Consider the following 15668-nt stretch of genomic DNA (forward strand, 5'->3'; position numbering starts at 1 on the left):
CTTGCTGGTTGTATATCTGTAGGGGGGCTGACGTGGTCCTCGCTCTGGAGTGCTGTCTCCATCTCTAGGCTTGCAAGATCTTCGGTTGACCTTCCAGCATCGTTGGGTCCTGTTGCACTATGGTTTTCTATCTGGCTTTGGGTCCCTTTCGTCTGACCTGCCGAAGCAGTGCGATGATGCTGGTCAGTGTTCCTTCCACACTTCATCCTCCCTTGATGTATGTGCAAGCCTCTGAGCGAAGTCACTTTCTGCCACCCACATTTACATTTCTGGAGGGTCTTCTCGTTGTCCTTGTTCGTTCCTTTCGTTACCAATTGATCCGTCCTGTTAGGTGTATTAAAAGTATGGATAAAGTGGTAGCAAAACAAATTTAAAGGTCACATATTATGCTAAATGCACTTTTTAAATGTGTTCTAACATATCCATGGGTCCACGGTGTGCATAGAGACTGCCAAAAAAAAAAAAAAAATAACAATCTCTCCTTTTCTCACTCTCCCCCTTCTCTGAAACCCCCACCCCTCCCCCCAATATACTCCAGTCAGAATTCTCACCGACTATTACGTAATAGTCGGCACAGCCACATCCCCATATTTTCTTTATATGTCCATGCTTCCCCCCCAGAAACGTCAACCGTGCAGTAGTTTATGATAACCCCACCCCCCCATTTCTTATTGGTCCACGGCCCGAGATCCGATGGAAAATTTTCCGAGCGACAGCCATGTTGTTTTCCCCGCTAAGCGACAAGATGCCCTTAGTACAGCCTGCATGTTACATACACCAACACAGAATGCTTTTGCTCATACTCCACTAATTTATCTTAACCACAGCAGTCTATTAATGCCTCATTTTTAATAACACAACGGATAGGAAGCTACCTGTGCTTTTTTTAAACGGTGAAACTAAAATAATTGTTTTTATTGGTAGTTTTGCCTGACTGGTGTATAGCTATTAGCTTTGGGACAAGCTCATTTTTTTGCTCATAGCTGTTTATATTCCCCACAGCAGTCTGAAAATTACTCGTTTTTAACATGACAAAGGATGGGAAGATATTCCTGTAGAAATCACACTTTGAAGCTACTGTTTTCACTGATTTAAATCGTCTGAGTCTTATTTTTAGCGTTAGCGCCCATGTAGCTTCGGTTGTAGCACCAAGTTTTGCTCCTAATACACTTAACTTAGCTTTCCCCTTGCAGTCTAATAATGACTAATTTTTAACATGACAAAGGATGGGAAGATATTCATGTAGAAATCAAACTTTGAAGCTACTGTTTTCACTGGTTTTAATCATGTCAGGTCATGTCAAATTGTTAAAAGTATGGCTTAGCTCCGGGTAAACACTGTGTTCGCAGTCACGCAGTGTCTCTCTAGTATCGCGAGAGCACGGCAGAGACGGTGGGAGAGCCCCATGGACATATAAAGAAAGCCCGGCAGAGAGGTGGGAGGGGCCAGCCAGATCGCACAAATATAGGTCATCCTGAGACCAGAGGACAATCAGGGTATATAGGCTTGCTACAATAAATGATCTGAACGGGTTTTTCAGCAAACATCTAAGAAAATAAGTATTAGGGACTACTTAGACCATATAAAATTGACAGCAAAGTGCATAATATGTGAGCTTTAAGAGTTTGATTTTAGTTACTAATGGTTGATTAGTAGAGTTTACTAGCAACATTAAGGACCGCTTTTTAACCAGCTTCACTGCTCTGATAATGTGTTTTGTCTTAAAGGCATTTGATTATTATACAGTTGATATGCAATGTTAGGTTTTATTATAAGGATCATCACCATTGCGATTGTTATTATTATTATTATTATTATTATTATTATTATTATTATTATTATTATTATTATTATTATTATTATTATTATTACTGCTGCACTGACGAGGAGCCAAACACCTAAGATTTTTATCCGTCTAATACTTGTGTAATTGAGATGTAACAATGATTCATCTTTTTATTTTGTGAGTACTGAGGAGCAGAAATGCAGAGGGAGGGAAAGAGACTGATACAAACCAAAGCCACATGAGGTTACTTGATGTTGATGTTATTTCAAATTGTCCCCAATAGAAACACAGACTCGAGAGGACTTGTCCCTAACCTCTTCTGAGTCAGCAACCGACGGCAACGGCAGTAGCCCCGCAAGGCTCAGCCCTGAGACAGACAGCAGCCTCTGCACACCTGCCTCATCCACCAAGCCGGTATTGTATGTGTGTGCAGCAAAGCTCTCTACACAACACAACAAGTCAACCTCTATGTGATTTTTCTCATTCAGGTATCTTCATCTACATGGCTCCCCAAATAAATTAAAGATATCTCTAATTATCTTTTTAATTACTGTAAAATCTGCTCACACATCAGTTACCTCATGAGGTAATAACTTTTTTTTTGTTTAATTACCCCATAACGTAGATAGCTCAGCACTTACAGTACAATTGTTTTTACAAACTTGTTAAAGTTTTGGCCATCAATCACTATGACAATTTTGTAGTCAACAACTTACAGAGCTCACATATGATAGGCAACATAAATGATCAACAATATACAATAATAACCATTATCTTCATCATATTATATCATGTCCTGACCTGCGTTATTAACAACAAAGGAGAGGTTTAAGATTTTACCTCAAGCTTGATTCTATTGATTTTGTTCTTTAAGCTCCCTAAAGCTACACATGGTTTAACACTGGAATGGGAAGTTATGAATGGTCAAATATTTTGCTCATGCTGAATTCTTGTTGTTGAAAAAGATTCTGTATTTATCAGTTTTTGGTCATAATCGAAGTGGTTATTATTATTGTTAATCTCATATTGTAAATAGCTTAAAAAACAACATCTTCCTTTAAGTAAACTTTGTGTCTTTAGGTCAGCTCTTATCTGTTATGTATGCTCATGTGATCCAGTTATAATTCTCTGATCTTTCCCTAATAATAAGACAAATCCTTGTATTTTGGAAAACAGACTAAAGACAGTGGAGGCAGCCTCCAGCAGGACAAGCGCAAAAACATCTCTGAAAGTCTGGGACCGCCTCAACCCACCAACGCAGCACAGGTTGGATGCACCTCCTACAACTTGGCCTTTTCAGTGCAACTTGAATTACTTTTTTGGTTAATATATTTTATTAACATTTACAGTAGCAAATTACATTTACTGTAGTTTTTAATGTTACATTGTCAAACAAAAAATATCTACTGCTTACATTTTAAATACCAACGTTCTGCTATGCATGCATCCCTTTCATATTCAATCACCACTAGATGGTGCCAGATTGACCTATTACAGAAGATGGTAATAAAGGTGTAGCCATGCAGCTGTTTTTAAATAAATGTGGTACTTAATTCTGTTATGTAAGATGAATACAAATCTTATCCCTGCAGTCTAATGTCGGGGCGAAACCCTGCACACAGCAGAGTGCGAAGCAGTGCAGGCCTCGCGACAAGAGGGACGTCAGCACAGGACAAAGAACAGCTGCGGACCTCAGTAAGGCAGACGACCGGAAACCTTCTACCTCCAGTAGAAGTAGGACTGGCCCCCGCAAACCATCAACTGGCCCTAAGAACAATGCCCCCTCAGAATGAACTAAAGAACGGGCCGTATCACTTGTAAAAGAGTGAGGCAGAACACACAAGTGGGTGAGCAAAAACGAAGGAGCATACAAGAGAGAAAAACTAAGCTAGAGGACTTGATATACACTTTATTTGATGTAATTCTGGTTATTTTATGTTATTCTGTGGTTTAGCAGGGATGTAAATGAAACTACTGTGAATGGTGCAACTGCTATGGCGATGACCAGAGAGTAAGCAGTGACAGCAGTGTCAAATACAGTGGCCTCATATGCTGGTGTGAAAAAAACAAGAAGTCCAAGACCACTCCAGTCCAGCCTCTAACTGTGCCTGGTGCCAAGGGAAAGGACCCCGGTCTGAGGTGTTTCCTGGGGCCCTTCCAGGGCATACTGCTTGACAGAGGCTTACTGTTACATAGCAGCAGCCTAAATATAAAAGCTGACACTTTTTATGTAGTGGCCAGCAAACACAAATATTGAATTAGATTGTCAGACATTACTGGTGACATCTGATTGAAAGCTTTTATAATAAAGCAGCATAGAGTTGGTCAAGTAAAGAGAGCCATCCAGGAGATTTGAGCAGAGCACAGCTCATTCCTTAATAAAGCTATTATTTAGTAATTTACTTAACACCAAACAGCATATCTTGTCTTTATTAATGTCACCTCTGTATTTATATAGGCTGAGAATATTAGATTTTTTCAATATAGGAAGTAATACTTGAAAATTATTAAATATCATAATTAAATTATGTAAAAAGTGAATGTTAAAGAATAACAGTTGGAAAATTAATTGTTAGCTTAGAGGTAAACAGGGATGTAATAATTTAGTCAAATATATTTTCAAGAGAAATTTACAAATTACTTCCCACAACATTTTAATTTCTCAGAAATGTGTGATTCAATCTTACAGCTGTCTTCAAATCAGTAGTAGCAGCCAGGTTATATTTAGAATAAATATGTTTAATAATATGTCTTAAAATGTGCCAAATATCATAAAACACAGAACTGCACAACAATTTTGCAAGTTTTATAAAATATAAAATAAAATGGTATAATTGCATGCTGCATTGCAGAAAATACTCTTACAGAGCACAGTAGAATTTACTGGATATCAAATCAATTCATGAAAACCAAAGTGAGCATTGGGGATTTTCTTTCTTTTCTGTTTTGACCTCTCAATTCCAAAACGCCCTATGTGCTGTGACTGCACCCACTCAGTGTCAAAACAGAGAAACTGTCACACAGGCTGGTTACGCTTCATCTGAATGCAGAGGATTGGGACTGAGGGCAGCCACGGGTCTAATCTAGTTTGGAGGCCATAGAAAGGAGTAGCAGCTACTTTGAGGGCACTGCCATTCAAGCACAGGTTTTTCCACTTTAGAGAGAATAATCCCCAGCATAGATACAACATTAAAGTAGCCAAGCATAACACAGAGGCTGAATTTCAAATCCACCCATTTGCATCTTGAAAAGAATGAGTGCCAACAATGGAACTCCCATGTTCATGCACAGGCTCTGTGTTTAATGTGTACATGTTGTCTGCATTTGTTTAAACTGTTTCCAGTAGGTTGTTCTACATTTCAGGGAAGAGGTAATTGTCTTTAAAGTGTGGACACTCTGTTAACCTTAATTGAATTCTGTCCAGGTTGACTGATGGTGAACTGTGGTGAGGTTTCTTAACAGTGTGGGATGTGTTAGTTTTATTTTTTAGTAAAACAGAAACAAATAGCAGATGAATCTTCTTTGACATGAGCTGCTCGCCAAAAAGACTGCAGCATTACTGCAACATTATTGACATACCGTATGCCTTCGGTTTACTCCGACTGCTAGAAACAGCAGATGGAGCTGTAGTTAGTTGCTGAATGAATTTCCTTGAGTTAATCTGACAGGAGACTGCTATCCCTAAAGCTTACTACCTAGTTTTGTTCATGAAGATGTGTAATTAGAATTGATTGCGTGAGTCCTTGCCCATTAAAACTGTGATGTCCAAGTAATGTGTCACTAATTAATATGTTGTATGGCTATGTCTTGATGGTCCATTCAAACAAAGTAAATGGTTAAGACAAGCTTCTTTTCGGCTGCTGTCTCATATACGGGATGTGTTTTTGTCGGTAGATAATTTGAGAAATAAACAACACAAACAACAATGATTCGTCCTTTCCTGTATGGCCATTTTTTCTCTTCAGAAGAGGAGATAGCATTGTCTTGTTTAATTATGGGGCAACAACCAAAACAAAAAATCTCTAAAAATTGATTTGTGCAAGCTGAATATAACCTGCAGCAAAACATATGAGCCCTTGTACATGCATCAAGGTGGAACAAATTCAAAGAGAGTGAAACACATCAAGAAAGAATGGAGGAATCTCTTCTCTCCATGTATGATGACGTGGGTTCAGATGCTGTTAAAATACTGTCAGCTTGTATTCATGCGAGCCAACAGGAGCCTCCTGTATCACTTTTACTGGCCAAAACAACAGAGAAGAGGTGGTGGGAGGGGAGGGGCACAGAACGACAGAGGCTGTATGGTGGATAGGTTAGGGGCGTGAATTTGGGACAAAGCGTGGAGGCAAAGGAAATTAGAAAATTCGTTGGGATGGAACAAGGGATGCGCCCCCCTCCCCTTTTCCTCCAGCAGTGCTGCTGACAGATGGAAGTAAGGGTGGGTGGGTTAACGGGCTGCAGGGATTAAAACTGCAGCCCCATTTTGGAGCCTGAAGAGAGAGTCAATGCTGCAAAGGTGGGGTGCAGAGGCACTTGTGGCGAGGGTCGCGGGCGTGCGGAGTGGGTGCACACGGGCTAATGTCAAAAGGGGCAAGGATGCTTCCCCTCCTTCGGCCCCCCCTCTGCTCCATCCACCTTTATCCATGGAGGAGCTTGGTGGGGGCTGCTGGGAATGAGGGAGGGGGTGGGGGCTGCATCTCAATAACCTTAATAGAGCTCACTTTAATTAATCAGCTCATCTGTGCAAGCCCGATACCTGCAGCTGAACCCCTGCACTCCCCTCCACCCACTGCCCCCAAACACAACATCCTCACACTGCTGCTGTGACATTGTGGTAATGAGGAAACACAGCAACAATGTCATGGAAATGTTGCGGAGATGTTATCTGTGGGAGCTCATCTCACATGCTGATGTTCCTGATCCCCTTCAAGGTTTGCGTTGTGTGTGGAGATGCACATGTGTGTGCGTGTGTTCAAACCCCTTAACCACCACCCCCAACAAAACAAAAAAATCACAAAAACTGATACATGTGGCCAAATGGCAGTGGGGGAAACCATGATGCCTCTATTTTCACAGAAGAAGAGGGAGGGAAACCCCACATCGACTAAACATTTGAAACAGATGGTAATTTCAAAGCAAGCCTCATCAATCTTTGTTGACACTAACCTTTTTTTTCCAACTATTCTTTTTTGTTTTTGGATATTTGAATTATAATACATTCTGTAAGCTCATTTGAATATCAAATTAATTACTGAACACACTGGAGTAAAAACCTCTTTTATAACTCCTTGTTAAAAGTGAAAAGTTCTTGACTACGGTTGGATGGCGTGTTAATTTACAGTGATATCTAATCCCAAGTTACTTCACATAAAAGGCATTACTATACATATTTTAATGGGGAGGTGGTTGTTTTCCAAGCAATTTTCTGCTAGAGTACATTTTTAATTGATTGATATTTAATTTATTGCTCTCTGCATACCAGCTCAGTAAAACTAATCAACACCATGTATGGGCCTCCTAAAGCCACATCTCTCCTTGGCAGGCAGACAGGCATCCTCTGCGTTAGGATAAGCTCTCCTCTCTTGTGCACAGAGCTTGGTGAAATGCCCTGCATTCAGGCAGGCAGGCAGGCAGGCAGGCAGGAGGAAACTGCCTGGAAAGGGGACTCCTCACTTCTCACAAACAACCTTTTATTCAGAAAAAAAGGTGGGATGGTGACCACCATCACTGTTGTCAGAAAAAAAGTCTACTGGGTACCATGCATCCCACCTTCTCTTATTGTAACTTCCTGCCCTCAAACTCCTTTGCCCTTGACTTGCTTTTATGGAGCTTTTGCAGTCATTTAACACAGTATGTCTGGTGTTCTCATCACCTGACTCCACTATACACTCACCTGTTGTTGTGTATTTGATGTATTTGCATTGAATATTGTGTATGCATTGTTGTTTTTCCTTGGAATTTGTTTGCACTCGACACCATTGAAAATGAGGGTCACCCCTCAATTGGTCTCTCGAGGATAAATAAAAGTTAAATGAAAAATGAAATCTATCGACACACTGACACACCTTGAGGAGGGATCTACACAACCTTACACATGGAAATGATTTCAATTAATTACCATTCCCCTTTGCCAAGGCAGAGAGGAGGGTGGAAACAAAGAAGCCCCGACAACAGGAGCACTTCTCTGGTGTAATGTGCACCATGTGCAATGAGCAGCGGAAAGGTCATTTGACACATTTCTGCCAGAATGAATTCATTTATTTCAAGCACTTAATGTTGCAGTCACCTCATTGGTGCATGGCTTGGCAGTACACTGAGAGGGTGCATTAACACAAGTGGAGGCTTAGTTTCCTCCCAAAAGCTAGTGCTGACCACAGGTCTGTGGGAATGCCTGAAGAGCGGAGAGATAGTGAAATGGAGTGTGTGAGATCCAATCAGCCCTTCTATCATAGGAAAATCACCTCCATCACCTTCAGAGTAATTGGAGCATTCATTACAGTTCAGTAAAAATGCAGGTTGCCATTAGATGGGCAATTTAAAAGTTGGCTTCTGGAGAATGAGAGACTTGAGGGGTCACGATACGGGGTCACAGTCAAGTAAATAATGGGAATTGGTCCCATGAGGCTTGGAAAACCACAAAGCCAGTGGTCACGCACCAAAATACAAGTCAGCAGGGGGGAGGCAGCAATTCAATCATCAGACAGAAAATAAAATGCCCCCTGTGCCCTCTCAACATCACAATAATTACAAATAGCAGACTCCCTACACAGTTTACCATCTTCTATTTACTCCAACCTGATGAATGATGTTTGTGTGACAACTGGATACTATTCTGTTGTGTTATTCACAACACTTTCATTGAAGTATAGAAATTGGGAGGTTTTTGCAAAGGTAAGACCTGGTGAAACTGTATTTGCACCCACAGAGATGTTGCGTCTACATAAAAATGTACAAGGTACATCAGATTGTGGCGTTAGATATCAAACTCAAGAATCATCTTCAAATTATTAACATCATGTTGAGGTGTAGTCTAACATCTGTGCTGAGGATGTTGCCTTCAGCTGCCACTAGAGGCCTCAGTCTAGCTGAAAGTTGTGTCGCTTTGTTTTTATATGTGCTGTTTTGCTACTGCTTGTGTTTTGTAATGTTTGTACATCTCTCTACTGGGAAACCTTTCACTGTAAGCAAAACACAGAAACATTTGCTTGATCAAAGGAAGCATATTTAATATGTTTAGGTTTGAAAGCGGAGTTGTTACTTATGAAGGTTATTTTATAAAACTTTGTTCCAAACAAAGAAAGCACAACAGTAGCTCATGTGCTGATGTGCATTAGTGCTATACCAAGTGCAAACACGCCTGAAGACACTGCTGATAATATGATTCTGGATTCTCTTTGAGAGATTTAAACACTCGCACAACAAATCTGCGTATTTACTTCCTTGCCAAGCTCCCACTAATGACTGTGTTTTTGCAGGAGAAAATGCCTCCACATTAAATATGAATAAACACATCATGATGAAACAATTAGGCAATGGTGTTCTTTGGAGCCGGTTTAAGTATTTGAGTGCATAAAAAAATAAATAAAAATTATAACAAAAACAGAGCTGTAGAGCAGTATTTACAAATTAGCCTCACTGCTCGTTGGAACAGAAACAATGTAATTAGTGACACACAGGCCTGCTCTTGTCAAGACTGCACCTTCACGATTTATGAAATAAGGTGGTAATCAATCAGCAGTGCCTCCTCTTTTGAAAGGGATCCCCAGAGGTTGATGATGGGATGACACAATGCCTCAGGTTCACAGCATATGGGGTGTGCTTTCCTCCAAACCTTTGCCACTCAGGAGGCAGATTGGACTTCTCACTCTGAGCTACTCCGCATTATTGTCCATTATCACACCGTGCTCTATGTGTAAGGTGACAGTGGTGCTCTGATGGAGAGGCGACAGGGGGACCTAGACTGCAATAACATATTATTAGCTTTTTTTCACAGCTCCACTGGGCTGGATTTACACCGGATATCCAGAGACCTCCGAGGGCAGCCCACTGTCACAGCAGTGTCCACCAGCCCAGACATACACTGGTGTGTGTGTGGCCTGAAAAGCTTTGCACCCACGTGTGTGCACACACAAACAGAGTGTGTCTGTAATCAGTGACAGGCCTTTTCCAATTAGCCTCAGTGTGCTGTCATTCTTGTGTGCTATTGTAGTACTGCATGTTCTCCTTTTGTCCTGTAAACTGTAAACAACTCTCCTGCCATCGCTGCAGTGTGCCCTAGTCAACAGACAAACAGAGATATATAGATGGGTATAGGTCAGAGTAGTAGAGTGCATTCAAATTCCATATAGAGGAGAGTGCGGCACATCTGCCGCTCCTGTTTAATGCAAGATGCTCTTGTCCTTGGTAATGTTAACAGTCTCCCCTGTGACTGATGCCTCTTGTCCCAGCGCTGTTTATAAAACAGTCAGAACTTCGTTAAGGGACAATAACATCAGCCAAGCTCAATTATAGTGACATTTTGCTGACATGCAGATTGCGTCCCCTCAATCTTTTTTATGTAAAATACTGATGTGCCAGTCACTTATGGATGGATGAACTTTGGGAGAATCAATGGTATTGATGAATCATAGATCATACGAGTCAACAAGACTGACACCAGGAGAGTGAATTCATCGCACACAGAAAGTCAATACTAAATTGTAATCATAATCAGACAAAGTGAGTTATGTATAATCGATAGCACAATTATGATAGTACGTAGGACTTGTCCTTGCCATGAAGACAATAAGTGCATTCAAACAGGCTGCATTGTGTTTATTGCAGCATCTAAACAAGCTCATTGTGTACATGTATATAGGCATTGGTACTGGTATCAATTTAGTCATTTAATGATGACACCCATAATCTCAGGCAGTTTATTTAATGATTTGAGTGCACAACAATCCCAATAAATATACTGGGGAGTGGGACTGTGTGTCTGTAAGATAAAAAAAAATTCCGCCAAGGAATTGTTGGAAATGACAGAAGTTACCAATTTTTGAGCTGAAACATGTCTGAAGGAGATTGTCGGGAGGAGAGAACAATAAGGCTGCTAAATCCAGTGAGACGATGGCATTTGATTGTCCTTTGCTGTGCCCTGAAATATTGAAAAGATTGCAAGGTGTTTCAGAGAAGCAACGCTCATCGGTTTCATCTGATGTCGGTGGTCAAACATTACCGGCAAAAGTAACCAAAAGAGATTAGCTTTAGAATTCTGATTATTTTCTTTGACGAGTTCTTTAGTTTTTCTAGTTTTTTATCTGAAATCTGAACCCATTACACATGGGATAACAAGACATCATCATATAAAAAAATATGCATCTTCCAGTATACCTAGGGGGCAAAACCCCTTCTTTTTGAAAAACAGACATGGAGCGTTGTAAAAGGTTGTTCACCAGAAATGACATCTAGGACCTTCCAGGATCCCAACCTGGGTGGACAACCTGGTCAACTAGCTGCTGGAAAGCTACAGGGGGCCGACATAGAGCAAATCAGAACCACTGTTTAAGTGAATGGGGGTGGGCTAATAGGGAATTTTTTTAACTTATAGATATCATTATGCAACTTTGCAAGTTGATTACTGACATTAAAACAACAACTTTGTGTATTACAGTATTTTCCAAAAAGTTTGAATAAATATGAAAAATCATCAATATCTTACTAATGATGCCTACATTTGCATATCTGCAAAGCCCCAAAATCTAGATGTTGGACAAAAGCAGAGTCAATTTGTCTTTACATTTTGAAAACAAAACAAGTGTCCAACTGCCTGAAGCCTTTCCTAATCACAGTTCAAATTTGATCAATAACCCATAGAAAATGAATTTTTTACACTGTTTTTTCCCAGGGAATGTCTAGTCGTTTCCTAAAATACCTGCTGGAGAATCCAAAAGGACACTTTTGGTCCATGGCACATGAAATGTAACTGTGTAAAAAATGTATGTTCTATGGGTTATTGATCAAATTTGAACTGTGATTAGGAAAGGCTTCAGGCAGTTGGACACTTTTTTCACTGTTTTCAAAATTTAAAAACAAATTGACTTTGTTTTCTTCCAACATGTAGATTTTGGGGCTTTGCAGATATGCAAATTTACGCATCATTAGTAAGATATTGATGATTTTTCATATTTATTTAAACATTTTGGAAAATACTGTAATACAAAAAGTTTTTGTTTTAAAGTCAGTAATCAACTGGCAAAGTTTTATAATGATATCTATAGGTTCAAAAAATTCCCCATTAGCCCACCCCCATTCACTTAAACAGTGGTTCTGATTTGCTATGTCGGCCCGCTGTAGCTTTCCAGCAGCTTGTTGACCAGGTTGTCCACCCAGGTTGGGATCCTGGAAGGTCCTAGATGTCATTTTTGGTGAACAACCTTTTACAACGCTCCATGTCCATAAAATCACTTTGCCCCCTAGGTAGTAAGACATGATAGAGTTTGGCCAAGAGAAGGATTTTGTAAGAATAAAGATAAATGACCAAGCAACGGATACAAAAGTACAGATAATGACGTGGTGAAAAGGGTAAACTGCATAAAGTGGACCTGGGGATGTTACAGTGCATCTAGATTAAGATTTAAATGTGGTGGATGATCCAGTATTGGCAGCTTGGTTCAGAAACATAAACATTTTCTGTGAGGAACAAGGACTTTACGATTGGTAGCACAATCAATTGTGGAAGAGCGGAAAAACAAAGAGAGATTAAACGTTCCTGTTCAGACAGAGGAATCAGTGTTTCATATTTGCTTTGTATGTCATTTTAAATAAGTCATGGAGCAATTATTGTTGAGCAGACACAGGCAAAGGGAGCTGAGGGAAGCCAGGGATTGGAAAATGTGGGCTGACAAACCGTATGGCAGCAAATCAGGAGAATATATCTGAGAGGAGGACAGGTATCTACACACATGCCTAATGCATTTCCTACATACTGTATATGTATGACCTCCTATATCAGTGGTTACCTTGAATTTCTGCACATCTTCACCTACCCTATATAGTACATAAACTGTGATGTGTTGCATATGATCTTCTCTTATATCCTCGTGGTGGATCACAATGTGTTGACATATTCAAGCTGATCATTTTCACCTTTCCCATGTATTTATGTACACAAATCTCACACAGTCAATGAGTACTTGAGAGCACATTTTGGGTTCAGTATTTTCATTGAACATAAAGATATTCAAAACAGAAGCCTTTAGACATGAGAAGGAAGTCTATTTAGCATGTTGGAAAAAACCTTTAAGTGCCACATACACAAAAAAAATGCATCCTTGTATGTAACATCAATTGAAAAAGAAACTGTTTGGTTTCAATGAAAACACCACAGGGTACTTTTGTAGAATTAAATTAAAACTTACTGTTGATGTGCTCAACATAAAATATAATACAAGTGGGGCGGCAGTGGCGAAGTGGGTAGGGAATTCGCCTCTGGTGTGCAGGGTCGGATGTTCGATCCCCCGTCTACCCGCCACATGTCGAAGTGTCCCTGGGCAAGACACTGAACCCCGAATTGCTCCCGTTAGCTTAGTTAGCCCTGCGTGGTAGCTGCTGCTATCGGTGTATGACTGTGTGTGTGACTGGGTGAATGTGTACAAAAACAATGTAAAGCGCTTTGAGTCTGTGATAAACGGAGATATAGCGCTATACAAGTCCATTTACCATTACCATGTATGTACATGTTGGATGCAGGATGTGATAAAGACGATGAAAATACAAGAAGACATAATATATATCGCTGAGCTAGCTGCAGTATGGCTGGAAAGGCAATGGACGTCTTGCAGAGGTTGCTTTGTTGTTGCCTTCAACCATCCATCAATATTGGAAGAAATAGAGAATCGTTTTGGTCAATGTCAAGACAACAACACCAACCAATAGCCACTGGCACTGGCTGATACTCATGTTATAGCATGAATAAAAACTTCCACTCCATCCCAGCCACTAGCCGGCCAGTGTGATTGTACGGCCTCATTTTGTCATGCTGAGCAATGGAGTGTGCTGTTTCAAACTTAAGGGTCGACCATCTCAGTGTTTACCTCTCATCGTACAGAGTGATGTTGGAATTTTTGAAGAGTCCCTTTGCCTCTTGTCTCTTAGCAAAGCCTCCCTGCTAACACAAATTCATGGCCAGATGGCTTGTCTTAGGAAGTTATTGGGCCGAGAACAACCCTTTTTTAAATTTCCAAAGTGTGTCATTTCTGGTAATAAAGTAATTATAGCATAATGGTCTGCATTTTCAGCCCACTTCTTTTGCATTTCCTCTTTACATTCAATTTCTTTGTATAATGAAGTCTAAGGTCTGAATATGTTCATAGAGAATTGTGACCTTCATGTCTGCTTAGCTTCATACCACTAGTGGTAAGTGGAGCGCAAACTCTATAAGGCTGTCAGATGGTTGCTGTTTGATTGCTATTTCAAATGCCATTTATTGAAACGATTCTCTCTTATTCTGACTGTGCCAATCGTCTGCTTCCATCTGTGTCATGTGATGCAATTTAATAGACAAATGCAGGGAAATGTTGGAAAAACTGTAATTAATGCAACTCGTCTAAATCTTCATTAGAACATGAGAGCTTTTCTTCATCAAAAATCTCATATTAAGGATGTGTAAGCACTTTGAAACAGACGCTGTAATTGCTGACCGATGAAAATGCTCAAGGTTACGTACAAACAAGTCTTCACTTTGAGGCCTAGCTTTTCATTGTGTAGATTGGCTTGAGCTAGAGGTCTAATCCTTTCACAAACATGTCAGGTGCATACTCTGATTGTACTCATTCTCCTCACCTTTTTCTTCACTATTTCCACTTAAAGGCCTACTTCACCGGTGGGAATATGAAGGTGTATTGAATTCTGAGATCCTATGTAGTATAAATGTGCAAAAAAAAAAAAAAAATCGGTTCATCCTAGCCTGAGAAAAGGCAGAAAGAGTGTTTTTTTTTAACCCTATATTAATCTTACTGTGACATCACAGTAAGATAAATATAGGGTTAAAAAAAAAATTACTTTGTAAATATTACTGTGATGTCACAGTAGGAGAAATCACAGTAATATTTACAAAGTAAGGTTTTTTTTTAACCCTATATTTATCTTACTGTGATGTCACAGTAAGATTAATATAGGGTTAAAAAAACGCTCTTTCTGCCTTTTCTCAGGCTAGGATGAACCAATTTAAAAAATATTTGCACAATTATACTACATAGGATCTCAGAATTCAATACACCTTCATATTCAAACCGGTGAAGTAGGCCTTTAACTACTGAGAGTTTAGAGGGCACATCATTTTCCTTTTCAGTGTGCAACATACTGTTAGAAGGACATGCCCAGAACTCAACCACATGCAATTAATTCAATATCCCTCAGATAAAAGGTGTGCAAGGTTGAAGACCTGCACCTTAGCTTTTCTGAATTTGACACCCATTCGCCCTTCACTCTGTTGTCTTTCATTCCCTGGCTTTTGTTGATTAACCATAATGAGGTGACTCACTGTAGACCCTGGGCCAGCCCCTTCTTTTATTGAGGTGGTACAGATAAAAAAGTCCATTCAGGCAGCCATCATAGGGGGTCAGCACAAATCAGACGGAGGGGCTTTCTTGTGTCTGGCAGCCGACACTTTCAAATGTTAATGGATCGGGGCGAACAAAGTTGAAGTGGGTCTGAAAATGCTAATTGTCCCTAATTCATGTAAATAGGGTTCTTAATGGAGGAATTAAGCATTTCAAATATGCAATTGGAGGCAATCAGTCCTTTCATTTGGTGGGGTGGCACAGGTGTAGTGGATTGAAATTCATCTTTCACACAGCGTGGCTCATTTGTCATTTGGCTGTGTTCAGGCATGGATGACAGG

This window comes from Ammodytes marinus (assembly GCF_949987685.1).
Source record: "Ammodytes marinus genome assembly, chromosome: 1".
Lineage (NCBI taxonomy): Eukaryota > Metazoa > Chordata > Actinopteri > Uranoscopiformes > Ammodytidae > Ammodytes > Ammodytes marinus.